The sequence below is a fragment of the Thamnophis sirtalis genome, unplaced genomic scaffold, assembly GCF_051295495.1.
Source record: "Thamnophis sirtalis isolate CommonGarterSnake01/CBP01778 unplaced genomic scaffold, rThaSir2_p1.2 scaffold_6, whole genome shotgun sequence".
Lineage (NCBI taxonomy): Eukaryota > Metazoa > Chordata > Lepidosauria > Squamata > Natricidae > Thamnophis > Thamnophis sirtalis.
In genome coordinates, this window is record NW_028261386.1 from 88624437 (window position 1) to 88642279 (window position 17843).

Here is a 17843-nt window from a genome sequence, read left to right on the forward strand (position 1 = left end):
CTGCTGACTGCTGGCTGCCTGCAATTTGGCAATTAGAGTCTCAAGGTTGACTCAGCCTTCCATCCTTCCAAGGTCGATAAAATGAGGACCCAGATTGTTGGGGGCAATATTCTGACTCTGTAAACCACTGAGAGAGAGCTGTCAAGCACTGTGAAGCAGTATATAAATCTAAGTGCTATTGCTATCATTGCTACCCTACCAAGTGCTGGCCTGAAGGATTTTATCTTGGCTGCTGTTCCTTTACTGTTGATATTCCTAAAAAACTGAAACCATCCACCACTTCAATATCTTTATCGTCAGTTCTAAAGAATATAATGCTCCACTACAATTTACTGTTTAAATTGTAATCTTTCTAGATTACACAGAGTTGTAAATTAATTGCTACTTGTCATCTTTGATGGCAATGACCAATTAGTCAATCATTTTGTTCATAATCTTAGAAGAGATTTTTAAAAATCACCCAACAATTTTTAATTATGAATTCTGATGTCAGTTTATTGCCCATGTTTCCTAAGGCTCATAAAATGATGCAACATAAGAGATTTAATTTCTCTTGTTAGCTGCTAGGCCTGTTACTGCAAAACACTGGAACAGTAAAATACATTTTTCATTATATCAGCGGTATTTAAAAATGAAGGAAATCACTTTGGCTAAAAAATTAATGGATCAACAAAGAGCTTTGGGGAAAAAACTTGCAATAAATAAATTTGGCCATTATTTATTAGCTACGTTAAGGATGGATTTTGATGTAGATTACTTGTATCGATACAAGTGTTCTGAGGAGAAATATTGAAAATCAATGTGTGTGTGTGTGTATGTATACACATATATACACACAAGTTCCACTCCCAGCTTCCTAGTCTCTTTTTCTCCTCTTTCTTTTCATTTTTATCACATTGTTATTTTTCTTAATTGTTTTGTTTTGCATTTAGATTTTCTTGCTGCATTGTTTCTTCAATAAATAGCAAGAAAAAAATTACAGCATTCCATATTCCCTGCATTTCATTTCTTTTATAACAAACAAGACATGGAGCAAAATGAAATGTTATCTTATCCACATGGTTAATCTTGGCTTAGAGGATTTTTTAAAATACAAGTAACCAGCATTGGCGGGGAATTGGACTGAGTTTGTGGCTTCACAGACAATCTAAATACAATTGTGTGTTCCAGATCTACCACTAATAATGTGTGCTTTCATCTCATTACAAAGAGCAGTCAGGTATACTGTTTCCTAGTGAAGTTATAGTAGACCTGTGAGCTACACAGTACACAGCTTGATTGATGGGAAGATAGTTGACGATGTTCCATCTGGATAGCAGGAGAGATAGCAGTACAATACAGCTGTTGCTTGTGATGTATATAAGCACCCATGGCTTGGGGAAAGGTATTTACTTTCTGCATTTATATGTGAGGACATATTCTGAAGAGTCATATTGTTAGGACATCCTGAAAACCAGGTTTAAGTTGCTCTTGTGGACTATAAAGCAACAAAAGCAATGTTATGTCATTGTGCCATTAACTACACCCATTTAGGACATGTGTGCAACATCATGTCTCATACACAAAAGAAATGATTCAGTGTGATGCTTCTTTTATTAGGCTGACCCTTTGATCCCATTATTTTGGACACTACTGGTTACAGTTAGGAGGGCTGAAAGAACTTCAAACATATATACTGTACGTGACTAGTGCAATGTGAAATGACACAAAAATAGCAGAATATAAATTGTAATGACATGATACAAATTGCAGTCCTTGTACTTGCATTCCAGTGTGTTGTGTACATGGCATCACAACATGTATTTGGTCCCAACCTACGCCCATTGATGCCTATGCAATCATAGAAGAGAAAGCAAAGAAACTCAAGTCATGTTATCAAGAAATTCCCCTGGAATTTGGATCATTTTTGCTTTAAAACAAAGGATGAGAAAAGAAAAGACCAAAAAAAGATCATCAAACTAATCAAAGCACCAAAAAAGTGACTTCAATGAAACTTTCTTTTCCAAATTCCAGAATTTGGGACCACCCACTATAGCTGAATGATGAAGATAAAGGTATGACTTCTTTACACACAGTGCAGAAATTAAGCTGTGCAACTGGCTACTCTACCACAAAGACTTAATGGTGTCCTTCCTTAAAAGTAGATTAGACATTGTCAAAGGCCTGTTAATGACACAATATTGTCAATTGCATCAACTGCCAACCTGACAAAGGCTAAACCTCTGCAGCAGGGCACTTTTATACTTAGGAAAGCACCCTGTATCATGGAAGCCTTCATAATTTAGCTTCTGGCAGTATTCTAAAACATGTAGGAAGCAACTCAAACAGAAAAGTCTTCTTCTTACTGTGTTCAACTTCAGCATATGGAAATTTGCAAGAAAGGCTAGAAAGAAGTGAAATGAGACAGGGCCAGGAGATAATTGAATGTGTAGCCATAGAGAGCACACTTGAATAAGTATCTTAGATAAAACTAAAATGATATACAATAAAACATTAATGATCAAAGAAAGTCACTTTGTTGTGTTGTGTTGAACAACTCTAGAAAGAAAGAAAGAAAGAAAGAAAGAAAGAAAGAAAGAAAGAAAGAAAGAAAGAAAGAAAGAAAGAAAGAAAGATAGATAGATAGATAGATAGATAGATAGATAGATAGATAGATAGATGATCCTGAAATTAGACAAATTGAATGGAATACCATGCAAAAGTGCTATGAAAAGAATAGCCAGTGGCCATACTTTCAAATACAAAATAAGTATAAATCAGATCTAGCACAATTTGGCTTTCAGGACAGGGACCAGGAATTGGATAAAATTTTAATAGGACCAGACGAGAAATTAATCTCGAAAATATATAACTGTTTGCTAATTCGAAAAATGGAAACAGAAAGAGTGAAAGAAGTTATGGTAACCTGGGCCCAGAATATTGGTCACACAATTAAGTTAGATGATTGGGAAAGGATATGGGAGTGGAACCTGAAATTAACGATGTCGATGGCCTACAAAGAAAATGTATATAAAATGTTCTACCGCTGGCATCTCTCTCCGACAAAACTGGCAAAAATTTCCACAAAATCATTGGCCAAATGCTGGAAATGCAAAATAACACTGGGCACATACTACCACATGTGCCCACATATGCTAAGACATATTGGAAGCGAATACTAAGGTGGCTAAATGAAATTATGTCAACTAAATTAAACCTCAATCCGGAAATGTTTCTATTAGGGATAATAGATCCAAAAATAATTAAAACTAATCAATATTTACTCGTCCATATCTTGACGGCAGCAAGAATCGCATGTGCGCAGTGCTGGAAGAAAGAAAATGCCCCCACTAGTACAATGGTTATGAATAAAATTTTAGAAATAGCGGAAATGAATAGATTGACAATGCTGATTAACGAAAAAGAAGACACAGACTTCTACAAAGTCTGGGAGAAATTATACAAATGGTTTGATAAGAAAGACAATGAGAATTAAGATATAAAATGAGATATTTGATTAACTTAAAATGACTTAAGTAACAATTTAAATATACAATATACAAAGACTAAGTAACAAATGAGATAAGAAATGTATTAGAGGTGAGAATTCACCTACAAGTAATATCAATAGACTACAGTGTTGAAAAAACTTTGATGATCTGATAGGAAAAATCCGTTATAAATACCTGCATAGAATTAGTAACCTAGTTTTATACTAGGCAAGGTGAGATGAACTATGTATACATATGCTGTTTGTGCTGTAAATATGTAATGAGTTCTATTTCTTTTTTTTGTATTTTGTAAATCTTGCCTTTTTTTATAACCTTCAATAAAAAATTTTAAAAAAGAAAAAAAAAGAATAGCCCTTTTGCCATTCAACTCTGTCCTGTATCATGCTGTATACACAGGAGCAGTCAAGACAGGAGATGATACAGGTGATGAAGAATGTTTGATCAGAAACACTTAAAATGTTAGGACTGAGACTTAAATTGGGTACTGGCTGTAAAAGGAAACCAATGTAAGGTTCAGCAGTGAGAAAATACATGGGGAAAAGAGAGAAGTTCAAAACAAAATATGATGAAAGTCCTACACTAAGGTTAGTGTTTAAAAGGAGGATAAAGGAAGACCAGCCCATAGACTGGTGTTACAATCTAGGTGAGCAACATCAGAACCTAAATTAATAAGTATGCCATGAAATAGATATAAATTTCCAAACTCAGTGGCTGTTCAGTGGCAGAAGATGGCATGCTCTCACAATTGCTTCTATAAACAGCCAAAGGGAGAATGCATTATCTAGCAAAATCCTGAAGTTGCTGGCTGCTGAAGGTGATTTCATATAGTGTTTTTAACATCCATTCATGTTTATTTAGTTTTATAATAACTCTCCAACTCCAATGACTCTGGGCAGCATACAAAATAAAATCCATAAGCAAATAAAGCCTAACACTGCAGAGATAGCCCAGAGCAAAACAATTTTAAAATGTCACAAAAAAAGGAGCTATACATTACATAGCTGCAACCAAGAGAGAAGGGCAACAGACTAGGGTAGCTAGGCTAACCCTGTTAAGAAATGGAGCTGCTGTAGTCCAGAGCAATGAAAGTCTGCTTTCTTGTCCCAACTCTGGCTTCTTCCTTTGTTCATTCTGAGGGAAATGAAAGGAACAACTGGGTATAATTAGGCAAACTCCCAAATGGCCTCAATTAGGATTCTGTAATGACCAATATCAAACAGGAGTGAAGATATCTTAGGAACAACTTACTTATTTATTTAGTTTGTCACTCATGTATAAGATAACAGGAATAAGAACACAGGAAATGGGTACAAATAAATGAGGAAAATAGGACAGGGAGGTTAGGCACACCCTGCTTCTCAAATAGGGCTCTGGTCCCAGTAGGGAGTCAGGATAAGGTCCTATCCTCGAAAGCAATAATTCTATCAAGCCCCTAATTAGGACCAATTATTCATTTGAATAAGTTTTGAGCTTTCATCACATATTCAGGGATCACTGAACCAAGGATGGTGATGAGATTCTTTTAGGCAGGCCCTCCTTCTGTCTATATTTTCCCCCATTCTCCTATGTGTTATCTTCCATTTTACTGCATGTGGTGAGAAAGGAAGGTCAAACTCTTACAAGGAACTCACTGTTGTTTAACAAACTCAAGCAAAATGTTCTATCTTGGATGTCATGGGTCTAAAACAGCAAATCAGAAAACTATCTAGTTCTAGAACACCCTGTAATTGAATGTTAGGGACCAACTAGTTTTTACCAGCTGTGGCATTTTGTGGAAAAAGAAGTGGTGCATTTTTTTTCTTAAACAAAAGAGCTATTTGTTTTGCCTACTGAGACTTCTGAATGTAAGATCTACTTATCAAATGCTTTAGCATATTAAAATAGGGCTAGTCAGTGATGTGCGGTGAGGGTTACCGTTGGTGAGGCAAGAGCGCAGCAGCGGCGAGAAGCAACGTCCCCGCCGCTGTGTCCGACAGGCATCTCATGTTTATGGCGGACATAAACGTGAAGCGCCTGTTGGACACAGCAGCAGGGGTGTTGCTTCTCACTGCTGCTGCGCTCGGCCCCCTCGCCCCCGCCTCCTCTGTCCCCACTGACATTCCAAAAGGACATTCCAAAAGTATGCCGCTGATGAGCAGCAGAGCCGGGATCATTGCCGCTCAGGTGGCTCCCACTGCCAGCAGCTTGGGTGTCCCAGCTCCGTCCAAGCTGCTTGCCATCATGCTCCACCACCTTGCCCCCCCGCCTTGCCCCTCCACCTCCTCCGTCCCCGCTGACATTCCAAAAGGACATTCCAAAAATATGCCACCGAGGAGCAGCAAAGCTGGGATCATTGCCACTCAGGTGGCCCCCACCGCCAACAGCTTGGGTGTCCCGGTTCCGTCCAAGCTGTTTGCCATCGTGCTCCACCGCCTTGCCCCCCCCGCCTCCTGCGATGAACAATCCTGCTGCCCTGGCCTGCAGCCAGCCCAGCACTGAGTGGGGAGGAGGAGGAGGAGGAGGAGGAGGAGGAGGAGGAGGAGGAGGAGGAGGAGGAGGAGAGCGGTGAGTCCTTGTGCCGGCCGGCTGGCCAGGCAGGGAGCAGGTTGGGCGGGGGATGGGTGGGCTGGCTGGCTGGGGAGGGGGATCATGGCTGCTCAGGTGGCCCCCTCCCAAGCCAGCCAGACAGTCCCCCCCCCCGATCTGCTCCCCGCCTGGCTGGCCGGCCGGCACAAGGACTCACCACTCTCCTCCTCCTCCTCCTCCTCCTCCTCCTCCTCCTCCCCGCTCGGTGCTGGGCTGGTGCAGGCCAGGGCAGCAGGATTGTTCGTCGGAGGAGGCAGGGTGGGGGGCAAGGCGGTGGAGTGTGACGGCGGCAAGAAGCAGCTTGGACAGAGCCGGGACACCCAAGCTGCTGTCGGCAGTGGCAGGGGCCACCTGAGCGGCCATGATCCCCCCTCCCCAGCCAGCCAGCCAGCCCACCCACCCCCCACCCAACCTACTCCCCGCCTGGCCGGCCGGCCGGCACAAGGACTCACCACTCTCCTCCTTCTCCTCCTCCTCCTCCTCCTCCTCCTCCTCCTCCTCCTCCTCCTCCTCCTCCCCGCTCAGTGCTGGGCTGGCTGCAGGCCGGGGTAGTGGGAATATCGGCGCTTGGCGGCTCACACGATGCAAAGTGCCTGGCAGGGCACTTTGCATCACGGGAGCCGCCAAGACCCGGGTCTGCCCAATAGAAAATGCCGGGCAGAGAAGAAATTGCTGCTGAAGAAACGGCGGCTGGCGACCCAGAGCAACCTCTCCAGAATCACCCTCGATGGAAACTGCTAGATTGCGCAGTTGCTCAAGTGCCTTGCACAGGCATGATTCGCTGCTCCCAGATCAGGAGGCGGGAGAATCAGTGCATACAATTTTGCATACAATTTTTTTTTTGCTTTTTAACCCTTTCTTAACTTTTAAAAGGCAAAAAATTCCTTATGCAAAGGAGACCACGAGTTCTCTGGCCTCCTCCTATAGTTAACACTGAGAGCAGACACCAAGCCACTGTGACTTGAAATCTGGTAGCAACTATTCTGGCTTTAATTATTTAAAAAAAATTATTTAAAATTCTTTCCTTTCCCTCAGGAGACTGGTGAGGCCCCACCTCCCCTGCCTCTAGTGACTGCACGTCCCTGGGGCTAGTATACCACTGCAAAAAGAAATTGTACCTAATCTCTATGGTGGTTGATATAGATTTGAAGCAGATATATTCTACCTGAGAGAATCCAGAAAACTAAAGATTTTTTTCCCTAAAATATTTTTTCTCACATTTTCATATTAAATACACTCTGTTCTAACTTCCCACTGTTCTTGAAGGAAACAATCCATATGAAATATAACCACATTTAAGAATTTGGCTAGTTTAAAGGCTGTCCTAAATGAGAATGAGAGATATTTTAAATTTAGAATGATGTGTAAACTCAATCATAATAATTTAGTCAACAAATCAGTAGTGGGATTCAAAAAAATTTACTGCCAGTTCTGTTGGTGTGGCTTGGTGGGCATGGTTTGGTAAAATCTGTAAAATCTCCATTCCCTCCCCACTCCAGGGGAAGATTACTGCAAAATCCCCATTTCCTCCTGATCAGCTGGGAGTCGGGAGGCAGAGAATAGATAGGGGCGGGGCCAGTCAGAGGTGGTATTTACTGGTTCTCTGAACTACTCAAAATTTCTGCTACCAGTTCTCCAGAACTGGTAAGAACCTGCTGAATACCACCTCTGGAGCAAATCATATATAGAAGGGGTCTCCAACCTCCTTGGCCATGGTGGACTGCTATTTGGCTGTAAGTCATTGGGAAGCAGCAGGCAAGCACAAGAAGCTTAATTGGCACATGAGCGGGATTTAGGTTATGTGCGCAAAAATACTATCCTCCACTGCTGCCTGTGACCATTGGTCTGTGGAACTAAAAGATTGGGACCTCCTGATATTTAGGGCAAATAAAAGTGGAAAGTGAACTCAGTTTATAAGGGGAGGAAATATAGATTTCTTGAACAATAAATTTGTTCAAGTATTGAAACACTAGGGATATGTATGTATGCATGCATGCATGCATGCATGCATGTATGTATGTATGTATGTATGTATGTATGTTTATTTATTTAGTCAAACATGTACGATATAACAGATATGAACCCAGGAAATGAGTACAAATAAATGGACACAATAGGACAGTAAATAGGTGCATTTATGCATGCCACCTACAGACCTCTTAGGAAGGGTGAGGTCCACACTAGACAGTTTAAGGTTAAAGTTATGGGGGTTGGAGGATGTAACAACAGAGTAGTATAATCCATTCCTGGCTTTGACCACTCTGTTGCTGAAGTCATATTTTCTGCAATCGAGTTTGGAGTCTTGAGTTTGTATCTATTGTTTGCCCCTGTATTATTGTAGTTGAAGCTGAGGTAGTCATTGACAGGTAGGATGTTGTAGCAGACAATCTTGTGTACTCTCATATCAGTAGTGGGATTCAAAAAATTTTACTACCGGTTCTGTGGGCATGGCTTGGTAGGCAATTTTACTACCGGTTCTGTGGGCATGGCTTGGTGGACATGGTAGGGCAAGGATACTGTAAAATCTCCATTCCCACCCCACTCCAGTGGAAGATTGCTGCAATATCCCTATTTCCTCCTGATCACCTGGGACTCAGGAGGCAGAGAATAGATGGAGGCAGGGCCAGTCTCAGGTGGTATTTACTGGTTCTCTGAACTACTCAAAATTTCCACTACCAGTTCTCCAGAACTGGTCAGAACCTGCTGAATTCCACCTCTGTCTCATATTATATATATAATATTCATCTCAGTGTACATTTACCAGTAAATGTTTACATTTATTCAGTGCAAAGAAATTAATAAGAAGGAGCTGTTTTAACATACTGTTGCCATTTTAGGTTCTTATGTGAGATAAAGGTCAATTAAGAAGAAGAACTTTAAAGAAATTCTATTAACTTTTTATAATTCTTAAACAAAACAGACACTGAGTTTACAAGTATATATGGCCATATCAATCTCAGCCATTCATGTATAAGTGTTCAAGCTACTCCAGTACCAATCTATCCTAAAAGTTTACCAGGATTTTGGATTCAAGTTCCAAAATATACCGTGCAATTAAGCAATATTTCACATCATCACCCTAAAGATGGTGAAAATATGATATCATAGAAGAACCTAGGCCAAGTTATCTCACAGGGGAATTGCTAATTTGAAAGCTTCCTTTCACTGGTTCAGCTCTTGACATCCTAATTGTCATTAGTCATAATTGCTTGGGTTGCTTTCAACAGAGGACCTGATTCACACATAGTAGTAAGCCCATGGGTTGTTATAAAGCCCATGTTTATAGTAAAAGTTTTACAGTCATAAAACTATTGTTTATTAAAACGAATGCATATATAATTGATTAGAATCACATAATAGTCTAGTCCAGGGGTCAGCAACCTTAAACATTCAAAGAGCCACAAAGGTCCTAACCAGAAGCCCTCCCCCCCATTCAATTCTGGAGCTGACCAGAACTTTGGTTCCCCCACCATAGAGTCTCCTCCTAGCGCTGCATCCGTTTTCCTCTACCTGTTCTAACCGAAAGCCCTATCAATTGTTGAGCCAACCGGCAACAGGGAGCCACAGCAGAGAGATGAAAGAGCCTATGCAGCCCCAGAGCCTGATCCCTGGTCTAGGCCAAAGGTGAAAACAAAAACACAAAACCACCCATATTACATAATCAGTTCCCAGGCCTTGTCATAGAGCCTCTGCCCGCTATTGGTGTACTGGTTCTAGAAAGATAGATTTTTTTCATGCAAAACATGGATCCTTCATCTACATGAGAATGAAAAAGTAGACCAAAGCTCTAGAAAGCACACACAGGAATTGAAAGGCTAGAAAAGGCTGGAAGGAAAAATAGCAATTAATATCTTTAGCTACAAAATGGTGGACACAACCAGGGTACTTGAACCCTTCCCCTTATAACAAATGTGTGATGAATCTGACACACTTAAAAGAGGATAAAGCTTTGATCGCTCACCCCCCCCTCAAAAAAATAATTTTGAGGTTGTTGGCATCCCCTCACCTCAACATGGACGTCCCTGAGCTATACTATGCTAGTTTTTCTTGACTGGCTTACTTTTAAGACTAATTTCAAGAGGAAGATAGTGTTATCTAAATTTATTGGGCTACAGCTCTCATTACTTGAAAATATTTATATTTAAAAATCAACCACCTTTTGTGCATAATAATAACCAATACTAATGGATCTGGGCTGCAAAACTCAGGATAATAATTAGATGGTAGCATAGATGTAGCATCTCTCTCTCTCTCTCTCTCTCTCTCTCTCTCTCTCTCTCTCTCTCTCTCTCTCTCTCTCTCTCTCTGTCTCTCTCTCTCTCTCTCTCTGTGTGTGTGTCTCTCTCCCTCTCCCTCTCTCTGTCTCTCCACACTGTGGTTGTCTAGATTATTGTAGGTAAGATGTCACAGTCTTTATATTAACTAGATATTGACTTTTCATTTAATTCTTTTTCATCTGGATTGAGACTCTATTCAAAATTCATATTATCCACCCCTCATTAAGAAGAATTAAGAATCTATTATTGTGTCTTTCTTACCTGCATCTATCTTTCCTGGCAGTTAATCAAAATGCCAGGTTTGTTTGGAATATATTATATATACTCCAAATATATATTGTAAAAATGGCATATCAGCTGATGTCATTCTTGGTGCTGTAGACATTTCAACAAAGAAAATAAATTAATTAATCCTTTTCTCCTGTTATAGTGCCAACACAACCTTGAAATTAATTAATTAAAAGAGAGAAGAATCATTCATTGTTAAAGATCCATTTTGGCAACAACAACAACAACAAAAAAGAACCCTTCTTGAAATAATAGCTATTTATACTGTAGAACATGGAATCTTCTTTATGAAACAACCTATTATGTGAAAAGAGACCGTCCAGTTTCAAAGGCATTATACATAAGTTCGACTAGCAGCAATATTTAACAGAGTCCTTTTGTCTAATGCTCTCTAAATTGCAATTTGCTTTCATAAACTGAAAGAGAATTTTATTCCTCTGAGGCTCCCCCCCCCCTTTCTATGGAGGAAGGGAAGAAAAGAAGAGAAATCAGATCTAGGTTGTCAAACTAAATGAGCTTTTTAACCACCCAGGATAGTATAATAAGAAAATGAAGCTATTTAAATTCACTTACTTTTATTTTTTTATTTTCCTCTTCTCTCACAATCCCACCATGCTACAATACTCCAGTAGGCAAGCTTCTTTGAAGGCTATTCCAGAAGATAATTGACTGAGATATAAGTTATGCATCTACCGCAAATGTGACAGTGCTAAACAAAGAGGTCAATTATCTCTTGGCAAGAAGTGCTTCAAAGAAATAGAACTACTATTACAATAAACAGGTTTAATTTATTTGTTGTTTCCGTTATTTCAATATCACTAACATTTCCCCCCATATCTTGTGTCCCTTCGACTTAATTTGTTTATTTCTTGCTAGAATGCAGGGGTTCCTATAAATAGTACCAAATTAGGATTTATTCTTCATCACACAGAATTGTTTTCAAGGTACAAAAATCTCAAGGGAATCCAGATCCAGCATTGTTGACCAAAAATAATACAGCAAAGGATGTTGTTGACTTCCAACAGCTATATAAAAAATAACATTTTGTGCATGGATGATTAAGAGGCAGAAAGCTGAACTTATCAAAGTCGTTTCCTCTAAATAATTATTAATGAGACTCAGCAGGCCTCCTTATTATTTAACTGCAGAGACCATATTAGTAAGCTTCAGTGGATCCAGAGGCTAAAATTCATCAGCCTTATATATCCACACAAACTGCTTATCCATCAAAAATAAGATTCTTATTTCAATTTATAGCTAGTTTTACTGCCCACATCCCAATGCAGCGCACAAAAATTAAAATGCAGTGTAAAATGGCCAAATTCAGCATGAGATGAGAGCATGTAACTGCTGCTTCCATTCTGTTTCAGTGAGAGCAGGAGTTGATTCAGAAAATTAAGTTTTTTTCTAGAGAAACAGTTGCCACTTGGATCCAATTCCACGTGCAATACAAAGGACCAGGATCCTACCTATTAGCGGTGGGATTCCGAATCTTTTCCTACCGGTTCTATGAGAGCACACTCACACATGCAGTACTCAAAGTTTGCCCTCTGTGTCAGTGCTGGTGAGCTGAGCTGCAATCTGTTCTGCCACACAAATCTACTGAACTAAAAAACAAGGGAATATAGGACAGGGAACAGGGGGCGGGGGGGCAGCCAGAGGTGGTATTTGCCCATTCTCTGAACTACTCAAAATTTCCGCTAACAGTTCGCAAGAACCAGTCCGAACCAGTTGAATACCATCTCTGCTACCTATCACCCCTATGTAAGAGTATACATGCTAAGTCCTTTCTCCCTTTTGTGGTGACTCCAAGTTTTCATGTTCGCTGAGCAGGGTCTATTCTATTCTTTCCAAATACTTACTTTGTGGATCTGATCCTTAACAAAAGAAGACTATTTGTTCCCTCAGCCTATGTTATTTGTTCTAATGGCAAAGACTGCAACATCTCAATGGTCTTTCTTATCACCTATCTCCGGAGGCTTTTCACTAAAAATGAAGAGGGTTGAACTGGGGCCAATTCAAATATTCTCTGTTATTTATAGACACATTCTTTCAGGCAAGTTCAGAATGTGTGGAGAATCAAGTCTCTTTCATTCTTTGCTGCAGGATTTGACTTTCTTAACTTAGAGGTCTAGGGTCTGAGAAAGAAAACTTTCATGGCAATATATAGTCTTATTCGGGTATTAGGAAATAGAATAATACTGTGCTGAAAGCTGCCATACAATTTCTCAAGCATTTTCTTTCCCTATAAAGAAAGCTTCTCTTTTATCTACTTTCCTCTCAGGATTCTTGAAAGTTTCTTTTGACAGGCTTTTGGTGACAGAAGGGCTACTGCTCGTGTTGTTGTTTTTATACCCATAATTCCAGACTAAAAACATCTAATGGAAGAATGTGCCTCTTGAGTCCTCTTTGGAATTTGACTGAAACATGAGAAGTCGGGGAAACCAGAGACCATCAGAGAGAGGATTGTACAAAGGCAGGACATTCACATTCATCCTTTGGCCATCTCATGAAAGGACATTGGACATTGCCTCTCCTATAAGAATTTTGCCTAAATTCTCTCTTGCTTTAAAACAAATGCTATGGGACATTTCTCTTTCGTTAAGTTGGATGTGAACTGTGAGGAACAAATTAGGAGCATTTAGTGCTTTGCACTAAATGGTAGGACATTGGTATTTAGCCTTTGAAAAATAAAAAAATATAAAGGTACATATGGGCTAGTCATGCCTGACTCTAGGAGCCGTTACTCCTCTCCGCTTCAAAGCTGAAAAGCCAGCGCTGTCTGAAGTCATCTCCATGGTCAGGTGGCCGGCATGACTAAACGCCGAAGGTGCATGGAACACTGTTACTTTCCCACCAAGGGTGGTTCCTATTTTTTCTACTTGCATTTTTACATGCTTTAGAACTGCTAGGTTGGCAGAAGCTGGGAAAAGTAATGAGAGCTCAGTCTGTTACGCAGCATTAGGAATTCAAACTGCTGAATGGCCAACCTTCTGATCAACAAGTTCAGCATCTTAGCCACTGAGCCACCGCTCAGCCTTTGAAAAAGGCATTCTTAATAAGTGTTCATAAAGATCCTTTTCTCAAACCATTCATGCAATGTAACTTTTTCTGGACTAAACTTGGAAGCTGTTCCAAACTGTGCACTCCCAACAACAACGTCATCTATATGGGACAAAATAGCAAGCCAAAGTCACTTTGCATAGCATATGCTTTCAGAGCGGAAATGTCTTCTAAAGCAGTCACATCAGTTGTTCAATTCATAAGATCATTCCCCCAAAAATATTTCATATACAGTATGTTCCCATGGATTGAGAAGCATGTCTTTCAAAGCTTTTGCAAAGGCTTGCTAAATAAAACATATAGAAGGACAAGAGACATATTGTCCAACCAAATCCATTCGGCTTTCTATTTTTTAAGATGACAGGGGACATCCATTGTAGAATAGCGTAGAGCTGGAAGGGATCTTGGAAGTCTTCTAGTCCAGGCCCCTGCTCAAACAGGAGACTGTAATCCATTTCAGACAAATGGCTGTCCACTCTCTTCTTAAAAACTTCCACTGATGAAGCAGCTACAACTTTTGAAGGCAAGCTGTTCCACTGGTTAATTGTTCTCATGTCAATGACTACTTCAGCATCAACTTCAATAATACATGGGCAAACAATAGATACAAAATCAAGATAAACCACTCCAAACTCGATTGCAGAGAATAGGACTTTAGCAACAGAGTATGTATTACTGAAACCTGGCTGAGCCCGGAGGGAGGAGTCCCCCTCATCGAAATGTGCCCAGAGGGTTTTCAGGTGCTTCATCAACCGCGACCCCAGGAAGGGGCGGGGGAGTGGCCATTGTTATCTGGCAGTCCTTAGCTCCTCGTAGGATCCCTGCTCCGGAGCTTATCGGGTGTGAGTCCTTGCTGGTGAAGATGGACCTTGCAGGTCAAGTGGGCTTGTTGTTAACGTACCTGCCTCCCAACAGTGTGACGACAGCCCTCCCCTTGCTCCTCGAGTCAGTAGCTGAGCTGGCAGTTGAGTTCCCCAGACTTATGATACTGGGGGACTTCAATCTGCCTTCGTTCGGCAAACACTCTGATGGAGCACAGGAGTTCATGGCTTCCATGACAGCCATGGGCTTGACCCAAGTAATTCAGGGTCCGACTCACTCGGCGGGTCACACACTCGACCTCATATTTCTCTCGGAGCAGTGGAGTTGTTATTTTGGTCTGAGGGGTAGTGAGACCTTGCCCCTGTCATGGTCGGACCACTTCCTACTGAGGCTCGACTTTCAGAGACCAATCCCCCGCTGTAGGGAGGAGGAACCGATTAGGTGGTTCCACCCCAGGCGTCTTATGGATCCCCAGGGTTTCCAGACGGTGCTTGGAGTTATGCCTGATACTCTCACCCGCAGGTCGGTGGAGACCTTAGTCACTACTTGGAACTCGGTGGCGGCTGAGGCTCTCCACCGGATTGCGCCTTTACGGCCGATCCGCGGCAGTGGATCCAGGAGGGCCCCTTGGTTTACCAAGGACCTCCAGGAGATGAAGCGCCAAAAGAGACACCTAGAGCGCCGCTGGAGGTCCAGTAAATCCGAGTTAGACCGAGCACTATTAAAAGCTTGCATCGGAGCATACCTCTCGGCAATACGGACAACCAAGAACAACTATATTGCCGCTCTGATAGCGTCCGCCGAGTCCCGCCCTGCCGCCCTGTTTAGGGTGACCCGCTCCCTCCTAAACACGAGGGTTGCGGATAACCCTTTACAGGGTGGAGCAGAGGAATATGTCCAGTTCCTCGTGGACAAAGTTGCTCGGATTTGGATGGACCTGGACTCCAATTGCGCAGAGCCAGCCGGGGTACCGGGGGAAGGTCTTGAACGACATCTCTGGACTGACTTTCAACCTGTTGCCCCTGATGAAGTGGACAAGGCCATGGGAGCGGTGAGTGCTGCCACATGTATACTGGACCCATGCCCCTCCTGGCTGGTCGCGAACAGCAAGGAAGTGACACGGAGCTGGATCCAGGCGATGGTGAATTCCTCTCTCCGGGAGGGCTTCTTCCCACCGGCATTGAAGATTGCGGTGGTGAGACCCCTCCTGAAGAAGCCATCGCTGGATCCAGCCATTTTGAACAACTATAGTCCAGTCTCCAACCTCCCCTTTATTGGGAAGGTTGTTGAGAAAGTGGTGGCCTCTCAACTCCGATGGTCCTTGGATGAAGTCGATTATCTGGACTCCTTTCAGTCTGGATTCAGGCCTGGCTACAGCACGGAAACCACTTTGGTCGCACTGACCAATGATCTCTGGAGAGCCAGGGATGGAGGTCATCCCTCCATCCTAGTGCTCCTTGACCTCTCAGCGGCCTTCGATACCATCGACCATGGTATCCTTCTGCGACGGTTGCGAGAGGTGGGGGTGGGAGGCACCGTTTTTCGGTGGTTCTCCTCCTACCTCTTGGACAGGTTGCAGTCGGTGTTGGTCGGGAGGCAGAGGTCGACCCCTAGGCCCCTGAAATATGGGGTTCCTCAGGGTTCGGTCCTGTCCCCCCTCCTGTTTAACATCTACATGAAGCCACTGGGTGAGATCATTCGACGGCACATGATAAAATACCATCAATACGTGGACGATACTCAGTTGTATCTGTCCGCCCCATGCCAACTTAGAGAAGTGGTCGATGTAATGTGCCAGTGCCTGGAGGGTCTGGATGGGGGTTAACAAGCTTGTGCTCAATCCAGACAAGACCGAGTGGCTGTTGTGTTTCCCTCCCAAAAATCTGGTTAGTATTCCATCACTCAGGCTGGAGGGTGAAATTTTATGCCCCTCAGACAGGGCTCGCAACTTGGGAGTCCTCCTGGACCCACAGCTGACTTTAGAACATCATTTGTTGGCTGTGACCAGGGGGGCATTTGCCCAGGTTTGCCTGGTGCACCAGTTGCGTCCCTACCTGAACCGGGAGGCACTCACAACAGTCACTCATGCCCTCGTGACCTCAAGACTGGACTACTGCAATGCGCTCTATATGGGGCAGCCCTTGAAGAGCATTTGGAGACTTCAACTTGTCCAGAATGCAGCCACGCGAGCGATTGTGGGTGTACCTCGATACACCCACGTTACACCTATCCTCCGCGAGCTGCACTGGCTTCCAATCGGTCTCCAGATATGCTTCAAGGTGCTAGTTATTACTTATAAAGCCCTTCATGGTATTGGACCTGGGTACTTGAGAGACCGCCTGCTGCCAATCACCTCCCAAAGACCCATTAGATCACACAGGGTCGGCCTCCTACGGGTTCCATCCACCAGCCAATGCCATCTGGCTATGACCCGGGGGAGGGCCTTCTCTGTTGCAACTCCGGCCCTTTGGAACAAACTCCCCGCGGAGATTCGGACCCTCACCTCTCTCCTGGCCTTCCGAAAAGCCGTTAAAACCTGGCTGTGTCGGCAGGCCTGGGGTTGATGAGCTCCCTTCCCCTCTCGACAGGTGTGGTTGTTGGTTATTTTAAATGCCTGTTTTGTATTTGTATGTTCCCTTTCCCGTTTGAGTTGTTCGCCGCCCTGAGTCCCTATAGGGAATAGGGCGGCATATAAATAAAATAAAACTTCAAACTTCAAACTTCAAACAGAGTAGTCAACTTCTGGAATGCTCTACCTGACTCTGTTGTTACATCTGCAAACCCCTACAGCTTCAACTTTAAACTGTCTACTGTGGACCTCACCTCATTCCTAAGAAGTCCATAAAGGGGGAGGGGTGTGTGGCATAAGTGTACCAGCATGCGTACTGTCCCCTTTATTTCTACTCATTTCTTTTGTTCATGTTCATGCTTATACTTATATCTGTTATTTTGTACATGTTTGACAAACTAAATAAATAAATAAATAAAAATAAATGTTAGGAACTTTCTCCTTAATTCCAGGTTGCTTCTCTTCTTGATCAGTTTCCATCCATTGTTTCTTGTCCTGCCCTCTGGTGCTTTTGAAAATAAGTTAACCCCCTCTTCTTTGTGGCAGCTCCTCAAATACTGGAATACTGCTATCATGTCACCTCTACACCTTGTTTTCTCTAGACTAGCCAAACCTAACTACTACAACCACTCTTTATATGTTTGAGTCTCCAGGCCTTGAATCCTCTTTGTTGCTCTTCTCTGTACTTTTTCCAAAGTCTCAACATCTTTTTTGTAGTGTGATGACCAAAACTGGGTGCAGTATTCTAGATGTGGCCTTACTAAAGTT